General features: G+C 35.6%; 1 protein-coding gene across 1 annotated transcript in view; it reads right to left on the minus strand.

Moving 5' to 3' along the window:
• Positions 1 to 4,709: 4,709 nt before the first annotated feature.
• CA8 (carbonic anhydrase 8) overlaps positions 4,710 to 25,460 on the minus strand; it is a 244,345-nt gene continuing 223,594 nt past the window's right edge. Inside the window, exon 9 of the mRNA XM_072604656.1 lies at positions 4,710 to 4,904. The gene's annotated coding sequence lies outside the window, so the exon portion shown is untranslated. The remainder of the gene's footprint in view (positions 4,905 to 25,460) is intronic.

Genomic DNA, 25,460 nt, shown 5'->3' on the forward strand with positions numbered 1-25,460 from the left:
CAGTTAAGGTCATCAGGAAAGATTTCAGCCAGAAGATGGTGCCAAAGTTGCATCTTAAAAGAAGAGAGGGTCTGTATGGTAAACAGAGAAGCAGGAAGTCCATTCCAAGGATGAGATAGGAGTCACATTACAAAGGCATAGAGACAGGAAATGGAATGTTATGTGGGAGGAATAGAAATAAGTTGAATTCATAGATCATAAAGTTCAGAAGGAGTAATAATGTCCAATAAGTCTAGAAAGCTAGGTTGGGGCCAGGTTATATAGGACTTTAAAAGCAAAACAGAAAAAAATTATATTTTATCCTAGAAACAAAAAGAAGCCATGGGATTTGAACATATAGGGGAATCATATGGTCACAAATGTGCTGAAGCAAAATTATTTTAGCAATAATTTGGAGAATGGACTTGAGTGGGGGAAGGTTTGAAGAGTTAGACAGTAGTATTCTATTGGAGATGATGAGGGACTGAACTAAAGATGATAGCTGTTTAAACAGATTGAAATGGTGACTTGAAAGAGATGTTTGACACTGTGCAATGATCAATTTTGATAGACAAAGCTTTGATTGCTCTTTTGCGCAATACAGTGATTTAAGACAATTCCAAAAGACTCAGGATGGAAAATATCATTTAGATCCTGAAAAAGAATTGTTCTTTCTTTCTCATGGTTTTTTCCTTTTCTTCAGATTTTTCTTTCACAACATTACTAATGTGGAAATGGTTAATATGATTGTACATGTATTGCTTACTGCCTTCGGAAAGGGGAGACAACGGAGGGAGGCAGAAAAAAAGTTTGGAACTCAAATTCTTATAAAAGTAAATGTTGACAACTATCTTTACATATAATTGGGGAAAATGAAACATTATCAAGTGCAAAAAAAAGAGATATTTGAAAAGTGGAAAAGGCAAAATTCAACAGTTAATTACTGTGTGAGATGAGGCATAGTGCCAAGATAATAAACTCAGATGCTGAAAATGTAGAAGTGATAGAAAGAAGTTTGGAAGAGATAAAGGTTAGGGGATAAAGATAATGTGTTCCAATTGAGACAATGAATTTAAGATGTCCCTCGGACATACAGTTTGAAACATCTAATAGATAGTGATGTATAACAAAACAGGAGAAAAACTCATGCTGGAGTAATAGATATGGGAGTCATTTGCATTGAGGTCATAATAAAATCCATAAGAACTCATGAAGTTACCAAGAAATACAGTATAAATGGAGAACAGACATGGGTCTAGTACCAAATACTGGGAACCACCCACAAATCAGGCACATGAAATGGATAAGATTTAATGAGATAGAATTAATGACTGGAACTTAGTAGTAATCTGGCCTACCACTCTCATTTTATAGCAGAGGAAACTGAGGCCCAGGAAGGTTAAGTTGATTTGTTCAAGGTCAGACATGTCATAAATGGCAACAATGGAAATCAAAACTAGTTCATTACACTCTAAATTCAGCGCTCTTTTCTTGCCACACCTAAGCCAGTGCAGAATAGCAGTTAATTGTATTATTTCTTTTACTTTTAAAGAAATGAAAAAAATATTTAAGTCAAATCCAGAAGTTCATCTGCTCCTCTGATTTTGGCAAAAAAAGAGCTTTAGTATCTAAGTAACAGTCCCCCTTAATTACTATATCATAATTCCATACTGTGTTTGGGATGAGTCCAATATCTCTCATTTATTTCCTTCCTTCCATCCTGTGTGTAGTAGACTTCCACAAATATGATTTCTCTTTCTCCTTTCATTGATCTTCACCCAAATGCTCTCCATGGGCTTCTCCCCAACCCCTGATTACTTAATTTCTTCATGCAAATATATTTTCTTAATATTTAAGGCTACTCCATCATTCCTTTTATTCTTCTTCTATGTCTTTGGAATAAAATATGTTCTTTCATAGTCATATTCTCATCATGAATTCCATCCCATCAAGTATTCGAGATGCCAAGGAGGCTGAATTTATCTCTTTGATTTATTTAGAGTTTGCTCTGTTTATTGCTGTGTTGGATTCATACTGTTGTATCTTTTTTGTGTAGACATCTGAAGTCTCTCACTTACTGCTGGATCTTCTTTTTTACTGACTCCCCAATTACTGATGTTCTTAATCTTGTTTTGTACCTGCTACTATGTGGTTTCTAACTTTGTATCCACAGGTGAACAATTTCCTCTGCAGTTCTCCATTTTCAGTTTAAAGCCTTTCTTATCAGGTTTATTTTTAAAAGCTGTTTCACTGCATAAGTTCTCATAGAATCATAGAAATTGAAATTGGAAACAACTTTGGAGATCAATTACTACAACCCTTGCATTATACAGATCAGGAAATCGAGTCAAAGTAGTGAAATGACTTGTCTAAGAGACTTGGGATTCAGACTCAAGTTCTGTGATTCCCAAATTCAGTGTTTTATTATTTCTGCTATACTTCATTGGCCTTATAATCGTCATGTCAGAATCATCTGAAATACAAAAACAAAACTGAAAGAGGGGTTTGCATGTACAACGTCATTTTACTATCTAAGTGGTTTCACATTTACTTGAGATATAACAGGAAAAGTTCTATTATCCCCATTTTACATATGATGAAAGTATAATCTGATGAGGGTAAATATTTTGTCCAATATCAGAATAAAAGGGAGCCAGTGAGCTAGGAGTGAGTAGTTTAGTTCAGTAGACCACAATCTTTCTAGACAGACTAATAGTCATCATCAAATAGCATTGAAGCACCCGCTACATCTATTTGTTAAAATGAATAATATTGCCCTCATTTATTGAAACAATCATTGAGAGAGGGTACACTGTGGGATTTTAAGACATGCTTCCCTTGGTCATCCTTGAGACCTAAATTAACTAGGAGCAATATGGCTGGGTCTCTATATGGCTGGGACACAATATGGCCAGGATGTAAAACACTGAAAAGTGGTGCCAGGTCTGTTCATCCAAGCAGATTTGTTGAAGGCAATTTGGCTGTTGTCATCAGATTAATCTGATAATGGCAGTCTTTTATAGTCATCCAGGAGAAAATACTTTTTGAGAAGTCAATCACTGATATTTAGAAGATGCTATACATATCTGGTGGTGGTTTTACAAATATCCTATTTCACTATGCCTATGAAGAAGTGATCTAAATGTTAAATTCCTCATTACCTATTGACTGGAAAGACAATAGTGGTCAAATTGAAATCTTCACTGATGCTCCAAGCATTCTAGAAAGCCCTAGGCACCTTTTAAGAAAATATTATAATTCTTTTTCTTCAACTGAAAAATCCTTTGAGAATTAGTTCTATCAAATAGAATCTTTAGAAATAAAATGTCATTTTCTGGTAGTACATGAATCGTAAGATCCTTAATTGGACAAAGGTAAGGGCTATCTAAAACTGCCTGTGCTTTGGCAAACTTTTGCTTATTAAAAACAGGTGCAAACCTTTGCTTATTAAAAACAGGTGCAAGAATATATGTGTGAATTCACAGATGTGCCAAGACTATTATCTTGGCAATTGAAGATAAAGGATTCATTCTGAAAATTATATCTGTATAAAGTGAAATGGTAACCAATATGGATAGCAGAAGTGAAATCTTCTGGAAATGCTTTCTAAATTACACACATGAGAAAATATAGAGGACAAGCATAAGATTATTTCCTAGTAACCTAAATGTACATCAAGAATAATTGAGGAAGAGAACAGAAATGTGAGAAGTAAATACCCTCAATAAGAAACCCATAGAGGAAGAAAACTAGCTTTAGAAAAAAAAATTGCAGGGTTACACAATTGAATTTAATAATTAAGAAAAGGATTTCTCCATTTTTCCTAGATTTTTTTTGGTAGTGCTAACTAAAAAAAGAAAGGCTAAAATAGAAATGGCTTTACAGAGCACTTGCTATGTAATTCAGCAAGGATTAAACAACTATTGAGAGGGTATTGCATATTTCCTATTACCCAGACTCTAACTATGATGTGTAGTTGGATGAGTAAGTCCATCAACACAAACACCTTGGACAAGTCCTGCTTATGATGCACAATGAGTTGTGTCCTTAATTGTCTAGAAGGGAGGATGCCTACTAGATTGTATTTGGGTCATTGTGCAATTCTTAAAATGATGTAAAGCCTCTCCTTGACTCAAAAAACACATCTTTTTAAAAAACAATTTTCTACATGATATTGTATGACTATGAATCACAGAATGCCATTGTCTCCAAATGATCAAAATTATGGGTGATAGAAAGGGCAATGGAGACATGCATGGTGAGGTTAAGTAGGTTGTGGCATATTCGTAAAATGACTTGCATGCAAGAATGAGAGTAAAAAGACATATTACCAAGCACATGTATGATTGGAAAGAGAAGGGAGCTGATTAAGTCTTAACTGCCTACACACTGCACTGAAACCCAAGAAATGTCAGAAGACTGAAAAGAAGGCCTCTAGCACTGTAGATAGCACTTCTATGGGGGATGTTGATTTGTGGGAGAATTATATGATCCTCCCATATGATAATTCACAGGAATCACACATTCCGGAAAAATGTCATATTGTCTCAATTTTTTCTCCAGTATTTTATAGACAAGCTCAATAGAGAGCACCTCAAAGAAGACAACAGATTGAAATGACTCACCCAGGAACACATATGGAAGGAACGACAGAGATGATTCTGGAATCCAGATCTTCCAGCTCTCAGTCCAGTGTACTTTCCTAATTTTCACATTTTCCTAATTTTCAATTTTCTTAAATTTCATAATATTTCACTCACATTTTCAACCCTCCTATGTGAAGTTACATCTCTTCTTTAAATGTCCATTTCTTTCCTTTTAATGGGATTTTTATAGGCGAAGGTCTCATGATTAGTTGTCAGTAGATCCATTTCCCATGACATTTTAATCCTCAGGGTAGATGAACAATAGGTAGATCCACAATACTAAAGGGGAGGAAATAGGAGCACTATTAGAGTTTGGAAATTATGGGATTATCCTTAGTAAATTGATATTCTTGAATAGACAATCACTCAGGCACGCATACATTATATAGCCTGTTTTTCCTTAAGATAAAGACTATACAAGTTTAGTTAAATACAGGGTTTTTGTTGCTACTGTTTCTGTTCTCTGTTATACTTTAGTTAAGGTGAGCATGGAGAAATGAGGAGAAACACCAGAGAAGCAAAATGTCAAGCATAAAGAATCAGAAAAGCAAATGAGAGTCATTAAGAACTTTACCCCAATCAGATAATCCATTGGAGTCAAATATTCATAGACCTAAACAATGCAATGTGGACAACTATAGCTATGTAGAAGTCCAATCAGGAAATACCAAGTGAAAAAACATTTCAATTACTTGTTCTCATTTGCAGCTACTAGGGTTAAGGTCCATTAGCTAAATGCACCATTGTTGCTATTTTCTGCTTCTGGAATAGCCTGCCAACAGCTGAATGAGAGACTAAAGACCCAAGGAGCAGTTGATATGTTGTACAGTTCAGAGGAAGCAGAACTGTGGTCTGGTCTGCGGTCTGAGCTCTCAGGCTCTGTGGATGAACATCCACACAACAGGAGGGCAGAAGCCCCAAGAGCATGGAATGATGTGTCATGCCCTCTTGCTAAAGGGATCTTGGAGCAATAGTCATTTCAAATGAAAAGTTAATTCAGAGAGCAGTCAATTCAACCAACTGAGACAGAAACAGATTAGAAAAGAATCCATGCTATGCCCAGTTATGACTTAGAGTGGGAAGTAAACTTGATAACTTGGGGAAAAAAGCAATTGAGGGTTGTATTCTCTGAATTAATGGAGAGTCTGAGAACCATAGAGTTAGCAAGAACAAAGTAAATTGTATTAAGACAAAAGGGTTACCAAAATGCTGAAATTCGAATGAAAATTGTTGTGAGCTTAATAGGATTTTTTTTTTTACTTTACTCAATTTTCATTTATTCCCCCATCTATTCACAAATGGACATCATATGCTAAATTATAAATAAACATTCTGCAAAAATAATTGATTTTCAATCCAGTTTCCATACACAAATAACAAGTTATAATGTGATGTGGTAAGAACAGCTCTAGAAAACAGGCAAGCTTCATACAGATGCTTGTCTTAGAGAGATCATGAACAGTTCAATAGGACCAACTTGAAATCCAAAGATCCTGTGATAATCATGATAATATTATGAAGATAATCATTCATTCATTCAACAACATTTATTGAGCACCCATACCTTACATGGCAATGAAATAGAAACTGAGGATAGCAATACTGAATGCTTACTGAGATAATGTATGTGAAAGCACTTTGAAAACTATGAAGGGCTTTAATGATAATGATGCAATCATAACCTATTGGGGGAAAAACAACATGGTTTCTAAAAAAGTAAATCATGCCTGATTATTAACTATGGGCAAAGAATAATTTATGATCATAATTTATTTAGACTTTCAAGCAGTCTTTGAAAAAATGCTACACTCAATTCTGTTTTTTAAAACCAGCTAGCACAGGACAGGGGGAAATGGTTTGTCCTGGGTAGAGGTGTAGCTTAGAAAAAGAAAACAAAGCTCCAAGATGGGCAGGTATTTCTGTAGGTTGATAAATTCTTAAAGAAAACCTTGGTTTATTTAATATTTTTGTATATGACCTGAGAGATTATATATCATCAATTCTCAAGTTTTGAAATTAACACTAAATTCCTCTAAATAGTGAAATACCAAATTGACAAGAATGACAAAAATAAAAAAAATTTACAAATCTGTTTGAGTGGGAAATAAGAGATGAATTTAGATGTAGGTATAAGTAATGGAAAATATTTTGAGGGGGATGAGGAAGCATATATTTTATATGTATAAGATGTACTCCATGTTACAAAAGAACATTGCAATCTGTTTTCAGAAGGCATCCTAGCTCTGATACTCACTGACAAAAGGAAAGTCAATAAATCCCTGGGAACCTCAATTTCCTCATCTTTTGAGTAATTAATAATATATACTATCTACCTCATTGGATTATTGTGAGGAAAATTCTTTGTGTTCATCAACATTTAAGTTCATTAAAAGGTATACGAATGTGTTTACCATTAATATTATTGGTCCAATGTTCTGTTGAGGGCAAATAGACCCCAAAACTGCTAGTCTCATTTGGAAAGAAATGAAAAGTAAATCTTACCTGGAATACTAGGAAATCTCATCCCTGTATCATAATAAAACTATAATTGATCCATAGAAGGGCAATTGAATGATGCTGAAGGATAGACATCTCCATTAGGACAGAGTAAACAAATTATGGTTCCTTAGTTTAGAAATAAAAAGGTTGGAAGGATATGAGAACTCAGAATCACAGAGTTAGAGCTGAAAAAGATTTCAGAAACCATCTATTCCAAGGTTCACCTGCATAAAAATCAAGTGTCCATCCCAGTCTTTGCTTGAAGACCTTCAGTGAAGGAGAACCCTCTTTTTGCCAAGATAGTCTGTTGTGCTTAGGGCTAATTTAAATTAAAAGGAAGATTTTCCTTTGATCAAGTCTAGACTTCCCTCTTTGCAACTTCAACGCATTGTTCCTAATTCTTCTGTTTGCCCTGGAGAAGAAGTTTCAACTCTATCATGCCCAATTAAGTCTTCTTTTCTCTAAGCTCAACATCTACATTTTGTTCAAGTGATATTCATATGACATGATCCTGAGGCCATTTGCCATCCTTCATACCCTCCTCTGCATACTTTCCAACTAATCAATGTCCTTTTTAAAACATGCTATCTAGAACTGAACATAATGGACCAGATATGGTCAGGCTAGGACAGAGTACAGGACTAACACTATGCTTTCTTTAAAGTAGCTTAAGATTTGGTAGCTTTTTTGCTGCTGTGGTATACTGTTCTTTATATCAAAATTGTAGTCAAAGTTATAAAAAATGGAAAGTATAGCTAGCACAAACAAAGAATTGTTCACTATATTAACCAATGTAACTAAATCATCATAATGATGGAAAAAACCTAGAAAGTACCTGAGACAAAAAAAACATTATTTTCTTGCCAAATGGATCAATATAGAAGCCAAACATTACACAGATTTAGAAATAAACTCATTTGTAAAACAGCATAGAGGAGGATGATGGAAGATAATGAATATTATTACTTCATAAAGCAGTGAGAAACCAAGTTGACAGAAAGCTTGGAAAATAACCGAACAAAGCAAAATCTTTCTCAAATTATTTATGAATAAAACTCTAGGGCCATCAAACGAACAAAAAATGGAAAAGATCTGTAAAACTTTTAATAATAAAATCACTTCAGCATCAATAACAGAGGAGACACCACATTTGGATGCTGACATAATCCTAAACGTGTTGCATCAGTAAGTAGAAGTGGCTATAAAGAAAAGGGGAAAAAAGATGCCAAGTAGCAAAAATAAATAAGGCAGGCATAAAGGAAGTCGTTGTTGTAGGTGATGTGATTTCAAGAGGCCCCTGACAGATCAATTTCCAAGGTATCTGAAAGAAGAGGATGTATTATAGTCTCAGCAAAAAATGGATCTTTCTATTACCAAAATCAGGAAGCAGAGAATATATGCAACTGCTCACTTATACATCTACTCTCCCATCTATACAAGATGTATTATGAGAATAATCTGCCCACATATTGAGATTATTATTACTGAAAGTTGGAGAAGGTAACAGAAAGACATTCAAAATGATGTTAAATAACAGACTACATCTTTAGTTACATAGATGAATAGATAGATATACACACAAGATCCCAATAAATTTATTTTTACTATTAAAAGGATTTGATTTTGTATAGCAAAATGCCACATTAAATACTCTTTTCCAATTAGGTGGATCCTATGCATATGCCAAGATTATACAAAATTCCTTGAGAGATGCAAGAAAGGAAAAAACTCTGATTACCCTCTGATTATCGGTGGATTATCAATACCGAGGAAGAGAATGTTTACTGTTGTCAAAGAAGATGTCCTGGACAGAGTTCAAATGAAAAAGTAATTTCCTATAAAATGGTGAGGTCTTCCAGACACTTCTATTTACAGAGGATGTTGCAATGATTACCTCAACACCCAGAAAATTACTGAGTCTCCTAAGTGAGATCTATCATTTGAAAGAGTTTTTTGTTAACTGTGTACATGGTATACCCCTAACTGATGAACAATGCCTTTTGCCCTGATTACTACATGCAGTTATATGGACACCCACAGAGCTAATCTATCAGTAAATATATGTTAAATTGACCTCATAAATGGACACTGACATGGGACTAAAAGTAAATAAGAAGAGGAAAGCAGGCCTTTGGGATATTTGTGGGACCCTTAGTGATCCTAGGCCCCTCTTGAGACAAGGAGTCATTTTTTAAAACAATAATATTATTTAATAAATATTTCAATTTATTCATTCATTATTCCAGTTTACTATTCACTATTATTCATTCACTGTTCTAACTTTGTGGCTGAAAGTAAGTGAATGCCACAATTGTTTTTAAAGTAGAAAATCACACAAACGGCAATTGAAAGGGAAGTGGCAGGCACAAGGACATCATAGAATTGCCCAAAATAAACCAGATAAAGGTTGTCATCAGAGGGATGTATGACCAGGAAGCCAACATGGCTGAACCACAAAGAATAAAGGGTAATTGGTAGACAACTGACATACTCCATTGCTACCCACAAAATGTTACATGCCTGTGAAGAGGGTGGAGAATGGGGGAAGGAGATACCATTTTGTACGAATCTGCTGTAGAGGACTTGTGGGAAAGCAGGGAGTAGGAACAAGAATCTCCCAAGAAAAAGAGAGGACTCACACAGATGAGATTACAAATATATCAAAGTCTTACACAGTTCCAGAGTTCAGGGGATTCAAACTAGAAGGAGATGATTAAAAAAAAAAACATAAAGGAATCAGTATTTTTCACAATGCTTACTTAGGGTAACTGCTCCTCAGAAGTAGTGCTGGAAGAAAAGACAAATCTTTTCAAGCATGGTTTGAACAAGCTCATGACTTAAAATAACTAGAAGGAAATACAGATGGTTGGGAGACATTGCTAGCCTTCTGAAGTGACATCTTTAGTCTTGAGGCAGATAGTGATTATAATAGATAGAGCACTGGACCTGGAGTCAGGAGGACCCAAGTTGAAATATAGCCTTAGACACTAACTAGCCTTTTGATCTTAAGTAAGTCATTTAGCCACTATCTGTCTCATTTTCTTCATCTGTAAAATGTGGATGATAATAGGACCTACCTCTCAGGGAAAGGTTTCTATGAGGATCAAATGAAATATTTTTAAAGCACTTTGCAAACCTACAAGTGCAACACACATGCTAGCTGTTCCTGAGGTTAATGATGATTAATTTGCACTTCCAACATTTCCTTCACGTCCAATGCCAGAGAAATTTAACGATCTGAGTGAATCATAAGTTTGAGCTGATTTGGCACTTCTTACATTAGGGGAGTTAGGTGGTGCAGTGGGGAGAGCACTAGTCCTGGAGTCAGGAAGACCTGAGTTCAAATTTGGCCTTAGACACTTATTAGCTGCATGACCCTGGGCAAATCATTTCACCCTGTTTGTCTCCATTTCCTCAGCTGTAAAATGACCTGGAGAAGGAAATGGCAAACCACTGCAGTATCTTTGCCAAGAATACCCCAAATGGGTTCACAAAGAGTCATACACAACTTAACAACAACAACTGATCATTTGTACGTGTTCAGTACACATTACTAGGTCCATGATGGATCAATAAGGAGGGAGACGTAGGAAATGTCATAGAGGAACTAATCATCTAGCCAAGAATATGCTTCTGAGAGTTATCAGAGATCAAAGATGGTAGAAGAGAATGTCATACAAATTGCATAAAAAGCCTAAAAATTGTCCAAGTGAGAAGTAATCAGCTTGGAGATGTCTTGGAAAAGGACTACTGATGGGGTGAGTTATAGGATAATAAATGGAAGAGACTTAGAGGTCGACTAGTCCAGGGAACAGAGGCCCAAAGACCTAAGGTCACCTAAGGTCACACAGCTTGTAAACGATAGAGCCAGAATGTGCCTTCTGGTTCTTTAATTCCAAACATAGCACTCTCCCTATCCACGGCACAGTGCTGTTTCTTACACCTTGAGCGGAGTGCTAAGTGAAGTCATCTAGAGAAGGTATGGTGCAATGGAAAGAGTGTTAGATCTGGAATTAAAGGACCTCAGTTAAATTGTGACTGATAACGATCCCCAGTCTGACCTTGGGCAACTTACTCGATCTCAGGACCTGAGCTTCATCATGTACATGATAAGAGAATTATACTAAATGACCCCTAAGGTCCTTTCCAGTTCTAAACCTGACAGAGAGGTTTCAAGAGAGAAGCAGGGATGTGGTATGGCCAGGAAATCAGCATGAACAGGTAAAAATCATGGGGAAGGAGCAGTAAGGACTCTGGTATTTTACCCAGAAGCATCAGAGGGTTTTGCATATAAACCACCTCCCAACCAAAGACTACTTTATTAAAAATCTAAAAACTATTTCTTGATATAGACAACTCTCAGTTAGCTGAAAAAATTAATGGTCAGCGATAGCATGAATAATTGAAATCTATAGACATCACCCATATATCATTTTAGCCAATATTCAGTCAACCAGTTTATTTAACACCCACAGGCTGGATAGGACTATATAATAATTACAATACTCTTCCCTACCAAACCTGCTGACAAGAAACAAAATTACCTCATCTGATTTTCAGCTTCTTTTATTTGCCCTGTCCATCATCTGACAGAGTCGCTAATGAGCAACGACACGTTGAAAATGGAGGCAGAGAGAGGGAGGAGAAGGAGGAGGAGAAATACAAGCCCTGGATAACCTGCAAATGAACAGGTTATTCCTGAATAATTGAGACTTGATGATGACTATTTGCTTAGATAAAATCATCCAATTAATATATTTTACTATAATTAGTGACAACCAGTGTATATCCCTGAGAAACCTACTGCTTTCTAAGATTCTCAGTTCTGAATGAGCTGCTCCTCGGCACCAGTGGGATCTGCTTGGTCAGAGGGAGTTTACGTTCCACAATTCCTTACAGCATGGGCCCCACATTATTGGAATCACAGGGAATATTTTTTTCAAATGGACACATACATACATATAAACACACACAAACATGTATATATACTTTCCTTTTTCTCTCTCTGCTATGCATGTGTGTGTATATATGTGTGTCTATGTGTTTGTGTGTAGATATATTTATATGTAGGTTTGTTTGTATGTTCTATATATATATGTGCTACATGTTCTACCCCTAGCCTTGTGATTTACATATGTAAATGCATTATATATGCATATATATTAAGCAATATATATGTGTGCAATACATACACACTGTACATTTTGTATATATATATATATATATATATATATATATATATATATATATATATATATATATATACATATGTACAAAACATTTGTATATGCAGATCACAAGGCTAGGGGGTTAGAACATGTGTGTGTGTGTGTGTGTGTGTGTGTGTGTGTGTAAATCACAACATTTGGAAGTAGAACTTTTGTAAAGAATGAAAGGATAAAGAAATCATAAAAGCTGAGGTGGGGGAGGGAGGAGTTAGAGCTAAGGCTGGGATCCTGAGATCAGGGGAAAGCTTGAGTTCTTTGACTCTGGAGAGTTACAAGGAAATGGAGCATGTGTAAGAGAGAAGAAACAGGGACCTAGCTGCTTAAGATTTGCCCTGTGTTCAAAGAAAAAGAAAAAAGATGATATTCTAGGTTGACCCTGGTTATCAAATCGGTAAATAGTGATCAAAACAAATAGTCCATTCAGAAATTAAGATTACGTATGTACCTGAGGCACCCTTTACACTGTATTTTTCAGGAACTGAGTATTGTGAATAGGGTACATGACAGCAAGTAATTCCAACAACTGTATGAGTACACACTCTTATGTTTGAAAAATTATGCACATACAGTTCCCCATCTATGTATTCTGATCATTTTTTCTTTGTCTATTTTATGTCAAATGTGGAAACTCACCAATAATACCTGAAATATGTAATCCTTATATCAAGTTTGTTTGACATTCCCAGCAGCTCTGACTAGTCCAAAAGAGTTACTGTTGTTGACAAGGAACCAACTGGGGATTATGACTTTATAACATATATATCTTTAACAGAAAAGGGTAAGAAGACAGAGACTAGAGCTAAATAAGAATGTCAGGGTGAATTATAAACCATCAGGTAGGTAAAATGTGGTCTTGTCTGTGGGGAAGCGTCTCCAATTAACATTTTTCAACTGAAATTTCTGTTCACAAAAACATAGTTGAAAAGGAAGTTTTCTTAATCTATTCAACCTACTTGTCGTGATGAAAATTTGGGTTTGCAAACATTATAAATATCTTCAAGATTTATTTTAAAGTTTTGAAAGGAAGCTGTATTTTAAATGTTTTTCTGAGAATAAAGGACAAACAAGAAGTTGAATTTAATATGTCTCAAGCCAAATTAGCCCAAATTAGCTAATACAATTAGATTGTATTCATCATCACTCATTGAAATAGCATACATTTTGATTCTGAATTAGCATGCTTTGTTGTTCATACTTGGGTAGCTCAGAGAATGGGAAAATGATGTTCTTGAAGTTCAGGTTATATGATGAATCACTCGTATTAATATTTTTCATTTTTATAAAACTTCAGGGTTTACAAAACGCTTTCCCCACAATTATCCTATGAAGGAGGGTGAGTGTTCTTTCCTCCTTCTTATCAATAAGGCTCAGGGACATTATATTGATTTGATAATTATCATGTGACTACTAGATATTTGAAGTAGGATTTTAATTCCTATCTCTTGAATTCAAGTGTAAACCCTCAGACCACCAACCTGCCTTAGGGATGAGATATGGTTCCTTTCCTCAAGGAGTTTGAACTCTAAGTAGGAAACAATACAAACATATTTGAGATATTTAGAGTATAATTAAGGACTGTATGTCTCTTATTATAGTTATGATAGAAGCTATGATGAAGAGATCAAAGTGGACTACAGTGGCCAAAGAAGTCTTCATTGAGAAGATTGGTCTTGGAGGTAGAGTCAACTTTTCGACCCACAAATGCTAAAGACAGCTTCAAAGGTCTCAGGCTGAGAGGGGAGCATGACCTAGTCCCAACCCCAGTCCAGGACCCAGCCCCAGGGCAGCTGCAGTCACTGCTGAAATAGAGGCTGCTTCTGGAACTCTCCATTTAACAAAGCTCAAAAGTCAAGTAATTGGCTGGGGAAACGAGCAAATGGGGGAAAAGAAACAGACTATAGATTCTTGCTTTCTCTGTGAGGAGGTATTTTCTTATGTCACTGGTGAGGAGGAAGATCAAAACATACAGTCAGAAGAAGACAACAAAGCCAAAGTTTCTGCATCAAAAGCCTTTAAGAAAAATATGAATTGGTCTCAGGCCATGGAAGAGCTCAAAAATAATTTTGAGAAGATGGTAAGAGAAGCAGAGCAAAAATTGGGAAGAGAAATGAGAGTGATGCAAGAAAATCATGAAAAATGAGTCCACACATTGCTAAAGGAAATATTGCAAACAGCAAGAAAGAAACAATTCAAGTATTGTGGAAACACAATCAGGATGACACAGGAATTAGCAGCTTCTAAACTTGGCATATGATATTCCAGAGGTCAGAGGGGATAAAATTAAAACCAAGACTCACCTCTCCAGCAGAACTAAGTATCATACTTCAGGGGAGAAAATGAAACTTCCATGAAATAGAGGACTTCCAAGCATTCTTATTGAAAAGACCAGAGCTGAATAGAAAATTTGACTTTGAAATACAAGAATCAAGAGAAACATGACAAGATAAACAGGAAAGAGAAACCATAAGGGACTTATTAAAGTTGAAATGTTTACATTCCTCCATGGAAAGATATTAGTAACTCATGAGATCTTTCTCAGTATTAAGAGAGTTGAAGGGAATATTATATATATGTATATATTATGTATATATTATATTTATATATGTGTGTATAAGTGTGTGTACATATATGTGTATATGTTTTTATTTATATACATGTATGTGTGTATAAATATATATATATATATATATATATATACAGAGAAAGAGAGAGAGCACAGGGTGAGCTGAATTTGAAGGGATGATATCTAAAAAAAGAAAATTAAGGGTTAAGATGAATGTTCTAGGAGAAAGAGAAAAGGAGAGGTAGAATGTAGTAAATCATCTCACATAAGAGAGTCAAGGAAAAGCTTTTACAATCGAGGGGAAGAAGGGGAAGCTGAGAGGGAATAAGTGAGCCTTCCTTTCATTGGATTTGGCTTCAAGATGAAATAACTTGCACACTCATTTGGGTATGGAAGTTTATCTAACCCTACAGGAAAACAGGGAGGGAGGGGATAAGAGAGAGTGAATAATAGAAGGAATGGCAGATTGGGGAGAAGGGTTAATTGGAAGTAAACACTTTGTTAGAGGGACAGATCAAAAGGAGAGAACTGAATAAATGGAGGGCAGGACAGGATAGAGGGAAATATAGTTAGTCTTTCACATCACTGTTATGGAGGTATTTTGCATGACCACACATGTATAACTTTCTTCAAATTGCTTGCCTTCTCAATGAGGGTGAATGGGGGGGGAGGAGATAATGCAACTCAAAGCTTTACAAATGAATGTTAGAGGTTGTTTTTACATGCAACTAGGAAATAAAATATATAGTCAATGGGGTATAGAAATCTATCTTACCCTACAGGAAAATAGAAGGGAAGGGGATTAAGGTGGGAGGGGGGGATGATAGAAAAGAGGGCAGATTGAAGGAAAGTGCAATCAGAATACATGCTGTTCTGGGTGAGGGTAAGGGGAGATGGGGAGAAAATTTGAAATTCAAAATTTTGTGGAAGTGAATGTTGAAAACTGAAAATACATAAATTTATATGGAAAAAAAGATGGATCTTGAGGGGAATATCGAAGGTTTAATGATATATAGATAACGCAAGAGAGAAGATAGAGGGGACATCCGAAACAAAAGCATAGTGCCAGAAAGGGAAATAGTATATTTGGAAGTCAGTGAGAAGACGAACTTAACTGTAATAAAGTATGTATGTATGTAATGGAGGGAAAATATTTATATAGTTAAAGTGAATAAGTTTAGGGAAGACTCTTTAAGGGCAGACAGAGGCACATGGAATTAGGATGATAGAGTATGTGAAAACACTGCAGATTATTGATAAGGGTGAAATGATATAAATAACCTTTTAGGAAAATCAATCTGATTGACATATTAGATGATCTAGAAGAATGAGGACCTCGAAGTGAAAAGATAAATTAGGAAGCTATTTTAGCAATCCAAATATGATATGACAAATCCTGGATTATAGTGATGGCACTGGCAACAGGAAGGAAAGGGAGGCAATGTGGCACAATGACAATAGTACTGAATGAGCACCAGAAGATCTGGGTTTGAGTCCTAGGTGTGCTGCTAACTAGCTCTGACTTTGGGCAAGTCATTTGGGCCTTAATTTCTCATCCATAAAGTAAAAATGGCAGAGTAGATAATGTCCAAGTTTGACTGCAGTTTTGAAATATTATGAGGATAAAATCTGGAGACATTATTGAGTAATGAATGAATGAAGAATAAAGTATTTATTAAGTGCATATTGTGTGCCAAGCATTGCGCTAGTGCTAGCAATACAAAAGTAAGCAAGAGAGTCTCTGTCCTCAACAAATTTGCAATCTAATGAAGGAAAACAGCACATAAAGGGGAGCTAGAAAAGGATGGGAGACTATGCCAGACATGGTTTGGAAAATGTTGGAAAGTGATGTGGAGCCATAGCTGCCAGCAAGATAAAGAGAAAACTCACCTATCAGAGCACTGAATCCCAATCAATAAATCAATAAGCATTTATTAAGCACCTACTATATGCCAAGTATTGTGCTAAGCACTGGGGTAGAGTATAAGACTTTGGTGAGAGGGAGGAAAGGAGAATGAGAATTCATGGTCCAGAAAAGGAAAAAAAATAGTATTTCATGCAGATTAGATATAAAGGAAGAAACAAGAGAGATAAAATGACTCCAAATGTTCTCTCCTGGGACATGGAAACAATGATAATGCCAGTGATAAAAATGGGATACTTGGAAAGGAAGCTTATTTGATGGGAAAGGTGATCAGATCAGTTTAAGCATATATAAAAGCATATATAAGCATATATAAAAGCATATATAAGCATATATAAAAATACAACTGATTAAGTTTGAGATGATAACATACATCCAGATGCATGCATTTATAGTTGCTGATTTCAGTCTCAGTAATATCAGATTCAAAAATAGTCCATTCCTTAAAAAACAAAAGATAGAAAATGTTATGAAGATAAGAACATCCTTTGGCGTTAGTGTGGTACAGTGGAAAGGGCTTTGGACTTGTAGTCAGGACAAGCCTAGGTTTTAATCCAGCCTCTGACACTAGATATGTGACCATGGGCAAGTCACTTATTCTCTCTGAGCCTTAGTTCCCTCACTTATAAAACTGGGCTCGAAATGCATATTTCATAAGGCTGTTTTGAGGAGATAATGATGTGTTTCAAGTTTAAAACGTAAAACATTATAGAAAGATTAGCTGTTGTTTAGGAGTCTAACTTATAACCTGGACACTCCATAAAACTAAAAGTCAAGATGACAGTTTGCTAAGTGCTAGCAACACCCAGTCTGTCCTGTGGTTGTAAGTCACTATTAAAAACCGATCCAGATTCCTGAGCAATTTCACCATTGTCACTTATAGTCCCTATCCGACATCAAGGGGCAAGATAAAAATCATCTAGAATACCATTATTCCTGGTTATCAAATCATCTGCAGTTACTCTCAGTTAAGATTGATGTATGTGGAAGATGGACGACCCTGACAAGGCCAACTGGGAATGTCTGACCTAAAGAAAAAACCACATATGGAACCAACCAGTGAAGATAATTTCATGGCACTCATTGGACACTGCAATAATGATTTTTCATGTGCATGCTGATATTTTGAAGATAAGATACATACTTGTGCATTTGAGAAGTTCAAAACATGGTCGCTTCTATGTGTAAACTAATAAAGATAATTACTGAATTAACAAACATTTATTAATTATCTGCTAAGTTCCCAGCACTGAAGCAGTTGATAATATTAGGTACCAGCAATACAAACACAAAATAGAACCTTGCCCTCAGGGAGCTGAGTTTCTCTGAGAAGTGACCAGATTTATGCATTTAAGCATATATAACAAATACGAGGTGTTGAGGAGGGGATAGGGGATCCGTGCACCACAATCCGATGAAATTGAAAAATCTGCCTTGTAGAACGCGGTATTTCACCTAAACGTTGATTCAAAGAGGCCAGGGTGAGGAGGAAGTTGTGAAAGTCAAATACAAAAGCACAGAGGTGACATATTTAATGTTATCTGTGAGAAGCAAGAAGGCCAGTATGGCTGGATAGCAGAATGGGATTATGGAAGTAACATATAAGATCTCTAGAAAATTGGGTTGAATTTTGATTGTGCAGGGCTTTAAATTAATGAGTCCAATCTAAGGAGAACTACTCCTACATCATTTTTGTTTTTCAATTTTAGTTACAAGAAAACTTGAAAACAAAGGAAAACTCAACTAACAATATTACTTTTGTGGGGAAGAAAGAGAGGAAACAATACTGGAAATACGATATTTATCAGAATCTCACCAGAATCCTTTATTCAGGGATAAGAAACCAGTACACGACCCTCATTCTGACTCATAAACAGTGGTGTCCATTCATTCCACCTGAGAGTCCAAGTCTAAGTTCATTGTTATTTGTGTTCATTTGTTTCACTCGTGTCTTACTTTTTGTGACCCAAGTTGAGGTTTTCTTGGCAAAGATACTGGAGCTGTTTGCCATTCCCTTCTCCAGCTCATTTTACAGGTGAGGAAACTGAAACAATCAGGGTTAAATGACTTGTCTAAGATCACACCACTAGTCAGTGTCTGAGGCCATGTTTGAAATCATGAACATGAGTCTTCCTGACTTCATGCCAGGCAATTGATGCATTGTACCACCTCACTGCCCAAGTTTATAAAAAGATGCAAATTTATACATCAGACTATGAGACATAGAAGGTCTTGTTCTATCAGGGTATAAATTGAAAGGGTACAATAGGAAAAATAAAATTTGGGGACCTTTTTTTAAAACTATAATTTCACTTTTTGAATATCTCACAAGAATAAAAAAGGCATATATATAGCACTACATCCATGTGATTAAGCCATTTCAAATCAAGTCGAACTTTGAGAAAAGAAACACACAATAATTTCCAGGGTGATTCTCTTATTTAAAATTATTATAGCAATTTTCTGAACAGTTTATAATTAAAATTGTTTGTGCCTAGTGGCTTTAAAATTATATTAATATTACTGTAAGGTTTCTTAGTCATGGTCCATGTTAACTAAGTTAACTTTTAATTTATACTTTGCTAATAGTGTAAATGACATTTTCTGCCTTGGAGGGAAAAGATTACAGAGAGAGAGAGAGAAGAGAAAGATGTGTGCCCATAATATATATGTAATTCTCATATGTGTACATATATACACAAACATATGATGTATTTGATATATATGATATAAGCACCATTTTTTTCCTCTGTTTCCATAAACCCATCACTGAATTCAAATGCTGCTGCCACCAGCCTTTTCCACTGGGTAACATCCCCACCCCCCACTGCATCCACAGGCCAGCTGACTGATAGAGCTACTTGAGCCAGTCCACATCTTTTTCAATGGAATGGAGCCCTCATTACCTGCAGTAATAGCTCCACTGACACATCTGGGTCCATACAGGTAAAACAACCCTCCAACTGGCTTGCATATGAAAGCAGAATAAGGGAGAGAGGAGTATACTGGTCCCAACAGCAAAAACAGGTGGCAAGGTAGATTGGTGGCTTAGGTAGGATTTTAAGGATTGTGTCCAGTGGCATTATTCCAAGTTCATAAAAGCCTTGGTGGCTGCCCCAAATGGTCTAACTCAAGGCTCCCAGGTCACCTCTACTTTTGATCCTTTCTATCACCTGGTTTTCTTTTCCATTCTTTTTTCAAGCCAGTCTGTTCATTTTAGAAGATAAAATTAGCCATTTTGTGTTCTATATATTGCAGTAGAGCTGACACATTAAAGATGTCCAGATCAACTTTGAGAATGTTAAAAAAAGTGGAAGAGAACTGTGAAGAATAAGAAAGAGAAATAACATTTCTTCTGAAAATGTCAAGACAAATATTTATCACAGAATGGGAACCAACTTCAGGAGTTATTTAGTCCAACATGTAGCTAAATTATAATAGTAACAATTATGATAATTAGTATTTATATAGTGCTTATATATTGTCTTATTTGATCTTCACAACAACTGTGTGAGGTAGGTACTATTGTTATCCCCATTTTACAGATGAGAAAACAGAGACTTAGAAAAGCTCAGTGACCTGGCTCAGGGTCACATAACTGTATGTATCTGAAACAAGATTTAAAATCAACTTTTCCTAACCCTACTAGTCTAATGTTCTGTACGCTGTGTCACTGAGCCACCATCTATAACAGATCTGACAATGGCAAACCAGCACCTCAATGTGAGCGGGCACCTGCACTCTCTCCTATCATGATTCAGTTAGCTGTAATATTAGTTTACAAAACAACAAAAAACAGTGGGAGAAAAAAACCTATTTATAGAGATCGTAACAAGGGACTGACTGAAGTTAGATTGTCCTAAGGGCATTTAAGAAAGAAATTGGTAAAGAGACAACAAATATGAAAAACCAAAAAGTTTTGTCAAGATTTTCATAACTAACAGTTTTCTTCTATCAGTTATAATGCAACAACTACATTTGGACACTAACACCGCAGTCCCCAATGCACTGCATTAGGAAGTAGAATTAACACAAAAGTAAATAAAACTGAGAAAAGTGAGGAATTGGACTAGCAAAAGATATCCACAGAGACCGATACTAGAAATAACTCAATTGTGGGAGTGTGGCAAGATCAAGTCTCAAGATCTTTAAAAGAAGATAGGAGAGCAAATGTTTAAGTAAAATCTTAAACTTGATTAATATAATTTAAAAAGTGACTGAGAAAGCACCAGTAACTTTTGATTCATCTACTTGTCCATTTCTAGGAAAGTTTTAAGAGAAAAGACGAAGTAAGCAGATGTGTCTATAGTAAATTGATGGCTTCTTTTTTTTTTTTAAGCCATCCTTGATTAACATATATGAAAGCTTTCACATCCCGTAGCAGACACTGTTTATACAATTGATGGAAATCTGTAGAAAATACAAAAGTCCAATGTGCTTATAGTTTTTTTACCACTCAAAAATCGGTGGTTCATCTGCACAAAGTGTTTCCTCCCGTGCATATATCAATAGGAGACAAGATCCCTTGACATGAAACAGAGGTAACAAAGGCATTCTTGGTCAACTATCCTGATGATAATTGTCATGTGAAACACAGATCAGGTATCTGCTCAAGAGTAGTGTTTGATAGTGACAGAGACAAAATGGAAAGAGGATTCTCTGAAATGGGCAGCTAGGTGGCACAGAAGATAGAGCACCGGGTCTGAAGTCAGGAAGAATTCAAATTAGACCTCAAACACTTGCTACCTGTATGATGCTGGGAAAGTCACTTGTCTCTGTTTATATCGATCTCCTGACCTGTTAAATGACCTGAGGAGAAGGAAATGGCAAATCACTCGAGTATCCTGCCAAGAAAATCCCAAATGGGATCACAAAGAGTCAGACATGCCTGAAATGACTGAAGAACAACAAAATAAGTCAATTTGTGGACAATATTGTAGTGACTGTAATGAGGGCTGGAACGCTGAAGAACCTTATAAATGAAACTTATATTTACTCAGAAGCACTGTCTACCTATCCATTAAAAACAAAATTAAATGGATTTTAAAAATGCCTACTTTCCAGTGCTGGACCACTAATCTCTTAAACAGACAATGTAAATGTAAAATGAACTGAGCTGAGAATTATTATGTGTTCATCCTTTGTTGCTGAAGAAGACCATGCCATCAGAGAAATAATGACATGACTTGCACTTGACTTTGTTTTGAGTGAGGGAGGACTGTGCACGTCACCAGCCTCACTTCTCCAGGGCCATCTGAACCCAGTGACCAGATATTCATCAGGATGACTGGAGATGATCCAGGATGAGGCAATTGGGGTTAAGTGACTTGCCCAAGTTCACACAACTAGTGAGTGTCAAGTGTCTGAGGTAAGATTTGAACTCAGGTCCTCCTGACTCCTGCACTGGTGCTCTATCCACTGTAGAATTGAATAGCAGGAGAAAAGAGTCCTGGAATACCCTTGTGCAGCCCTTTATTTAACCCAAGTATCTTCCTGAAGCTAAGGTCCATCTTTTTAACATCAATATACCTCCAGTGAAAGGTAATGTGATATAGGGAATAATAGAAAGCTGATCTTGGAGCCAGAAAGATCTGAGTTCAAGGTCTGCCTCTGACACTTGTAACTTCTTTTCCTATTTTTAAAAAGTTAAATAATGTAAAAAGTAATTATTCTTCGAATATTTGATAGAATTCATTTATAAATCCATCTGGTGTATGGTTCTCATACTCTTATTTGGGAGTTCACTTTTGGACTGGTCTAAGTATTTTTTTTAGATTGAGCTACTTAAATTCTTAATTTTTTTTTGTTCTGATAATTGAGGCACCTTATATTTTTGTAAACTTTCCTCCATTTTAATTAAATTGTCAGTTTTATTGATATATAGTTGGGCAAAATAGTTTCTAATAATATCCTTTACTTCTTCATTTGTTTGACTTCTTTTTAAATTTTTAATGCTAATAATTTGTTTTCCTATTTTTAGGCTAGTTAATATTATCTGTTTTATCATTTTTTCCCTAAAAATCAGCTCTTATTTTTGTTTATTAATTTAAGGGGAATGATTTTGCCTTACATTTAAAAATTCTATTCTCTGATTTTTAAAATTTATACTATAATTTTTAATTGGAATATTTTAATTTGTTGGATTTCTAGGGTTTTTTAATTCCATGCCCACTTTGTTGATATATTCTTTCTTTTGTTGATGAAAATGTTTAGAGACATAAGTTTCCCAGTAAGACATTATTTGGTGGCATCCCAAATATTATGTTGTGTCTCACTGTTATGATTACCTTTCATGAAATTATCTATTTTTTCTATTTGTTCTTTGATCAAATAATACTTTAGATTTAGGTTATCTAGTCTCTAGTTAACTTTAGTCCTTTCTTCAATGACTCTTTTTTCAATATAATTTTATTATATTGTGGTCAGTAAAGGATATGTTTAATATTTCTGTTTGTTTTCTTGTGAGGTTTTTAATGCCTTAATATAGAGTCAATTTTTAAAGGTGCTATGAACATTTGAGAAATCTGTACATTTACTTCTGTTGTCATTCAATAATCATAAGATTATTGCCAATATAGTCAATTCTAACTTTTCCAAAATTTAATTAAGGTCAGGACTTTAACTTCTTTCTTTTTTTTTTTTGTTCTGTTTCTCTATATACCCCATCTCTATATACCCCATCTGCTGCTCCAGAATTTGTTTTTAGGTATTATTTTATGGTTGTTTGGAGGTGAATTTGAGACAGTTAAGGCAAATTCCTGCCTTATTCCTTTATCTTGGCTCCATCTACTATTTCTATTAAAGGGTTCCTCACTGTTATACTTTTATTTTCTTTTTCATATAACTCCTTTTTCTTTTCCTTTAATTATTTTGATGCTATGTCATTGTTACATATTTGTATCAATTCATTATCTAAGATATATTTCAATGTAACATAGTTTTCCTATTTATCTCTTTTAATCAAGTCTATATTTGTTTTTACCTTGATGAGATAATGATTTTTAGAGTTCAAGATTTTGCTCTAGCTCCCTATTTTAATTCTGTGAATCTTTACATTTCAAATGTATTACTGTAAACAACCTATTTTTAGGTTTTACTTTCTAATTCACTCTGTTTTCATTCTGTGTTGTATGTGAGTTTATCTCATTTGCCTTCACCGTTATCATTAATTTTATATTTTCTTTCATCAATACTTTTGTACATGTTTTTTTAATAAAGAAGAAGAGGATGGTGAGAAATGAGTGTGCTCAATCCCAGTACTTTAAATATCAGGCAATCTTCTGTTCCTTTGACCCTCTTTTCTTGTAAGACTCCCACCCCTAGTCAAAAATTCTTACCTGTTTTTTTTCCTTCCTTTTAATCACTCCCTGTCATTATATACCCTTTGAGGTTAGAGGTTTTTTGTTTATAATTGCAGTCTGCTTGAATCACCTCCATCGTATTCCCACTCCCCTCTCTTTTTCTCATTCTCTCCAATTTCCCTGCTTATTTGAATGTATTTCCGCACTTTGTGTGTTGGGCGTAGGGTGGGAGTTGGTGTTTGTGTGTGTGTTCTGTTGTCCTCTGCCCACTTCAGGTGAGCGTTCTGTGAAGTTCAAGTGACATCAACTCCACTTGCCACATCCTCTTTTGTATAGTTTTCTATTTCTGCACTCTCATTATGTGAAATAATACATTCTGCCGTGATTCTTTTCCTTCCTTCCTTTTTTCCATTCCTTTGCTTTCTTCTTTTGAAACTATTAAAACATAGCAAAACTATTCTTATGGTCTGTGCTTTAACTTGAGGCTCCACTTGTATGTTTTATAGTCATTCTCTCTTAAATATGTTTACTGTGAATCCTTGACATAATACTATGTCGATAACACTTTGTAGTGGAATTTTTTTTTAAATTTATTCATTCTTCCATATTATTTCCCTAAACTGGGAGTCCCTCTTTGTGATATTCTCTATGCAATTCTGGAGGGAATATCTTGGTCTTGTTTTGTCAGAATTTGTATTCTCTGGGATCTACTTTCTTTGGGGGTTAGGGATTATTCTTCCAAGATTTGGGGGGCAAACTATACTGGTGATCCGCAAGCTTTCACTCTACCCAAAGTGATTTGATCTAGGATGAAGCTTAATTGCTGCCCTTATAAGATCTGAGTTTGCAATCTTTCAACTCTAGTTTGTGTCTGAGTACACAGCTGTATGTTTGTCACTGCTTGGAGAGCCATCAGATGATTGCGCACCTGAAAATCTCTACAGATTCAAAGTGACAGAGCTCTATGCTCCTCCATTGTCTGAGTTTACTATCTTGGTCACTTAGTTGCAGACAGCAGCCCAAGTCTGGGAACTGAACCTATGACTATATTCCAGGGCCAGTTCTACACAGCTACTACTTGCTTCAATTACTACTCTTTACTTTGAGCACAACCTCAGAACAAGTTGAGGTGGATCCACAACTTCTCTTTTCCCAAACACAGCTAGTCTACACAACCCTAGCTCCCTACCTTAGTCCACTCTTAGCAACCCACCTGTGAGGTCAGAGTGACACATCTGCTAGCTGGCTCCAGTTTCTGCTCTCTAACACAGAGACAATCTCAAATCCTACTGTACTGGTCACCACTACTTGCCATGATAC

Source organism: Notamacropus eugenii, chromosome 4 (genome assembly GCF_028372415.1).
Source record: "Notamacropus eugenii isolate mMacEug1 chromosome 4, mMacEug1.pri_v2, whole genome shotgun sequence".
Lineage (NCBI taxonomy): Eukaryota > Metazoa > Chordata > Mammalia > Diprotodontia > Macropodidae > Notamacropus > Notamacropus eugenii.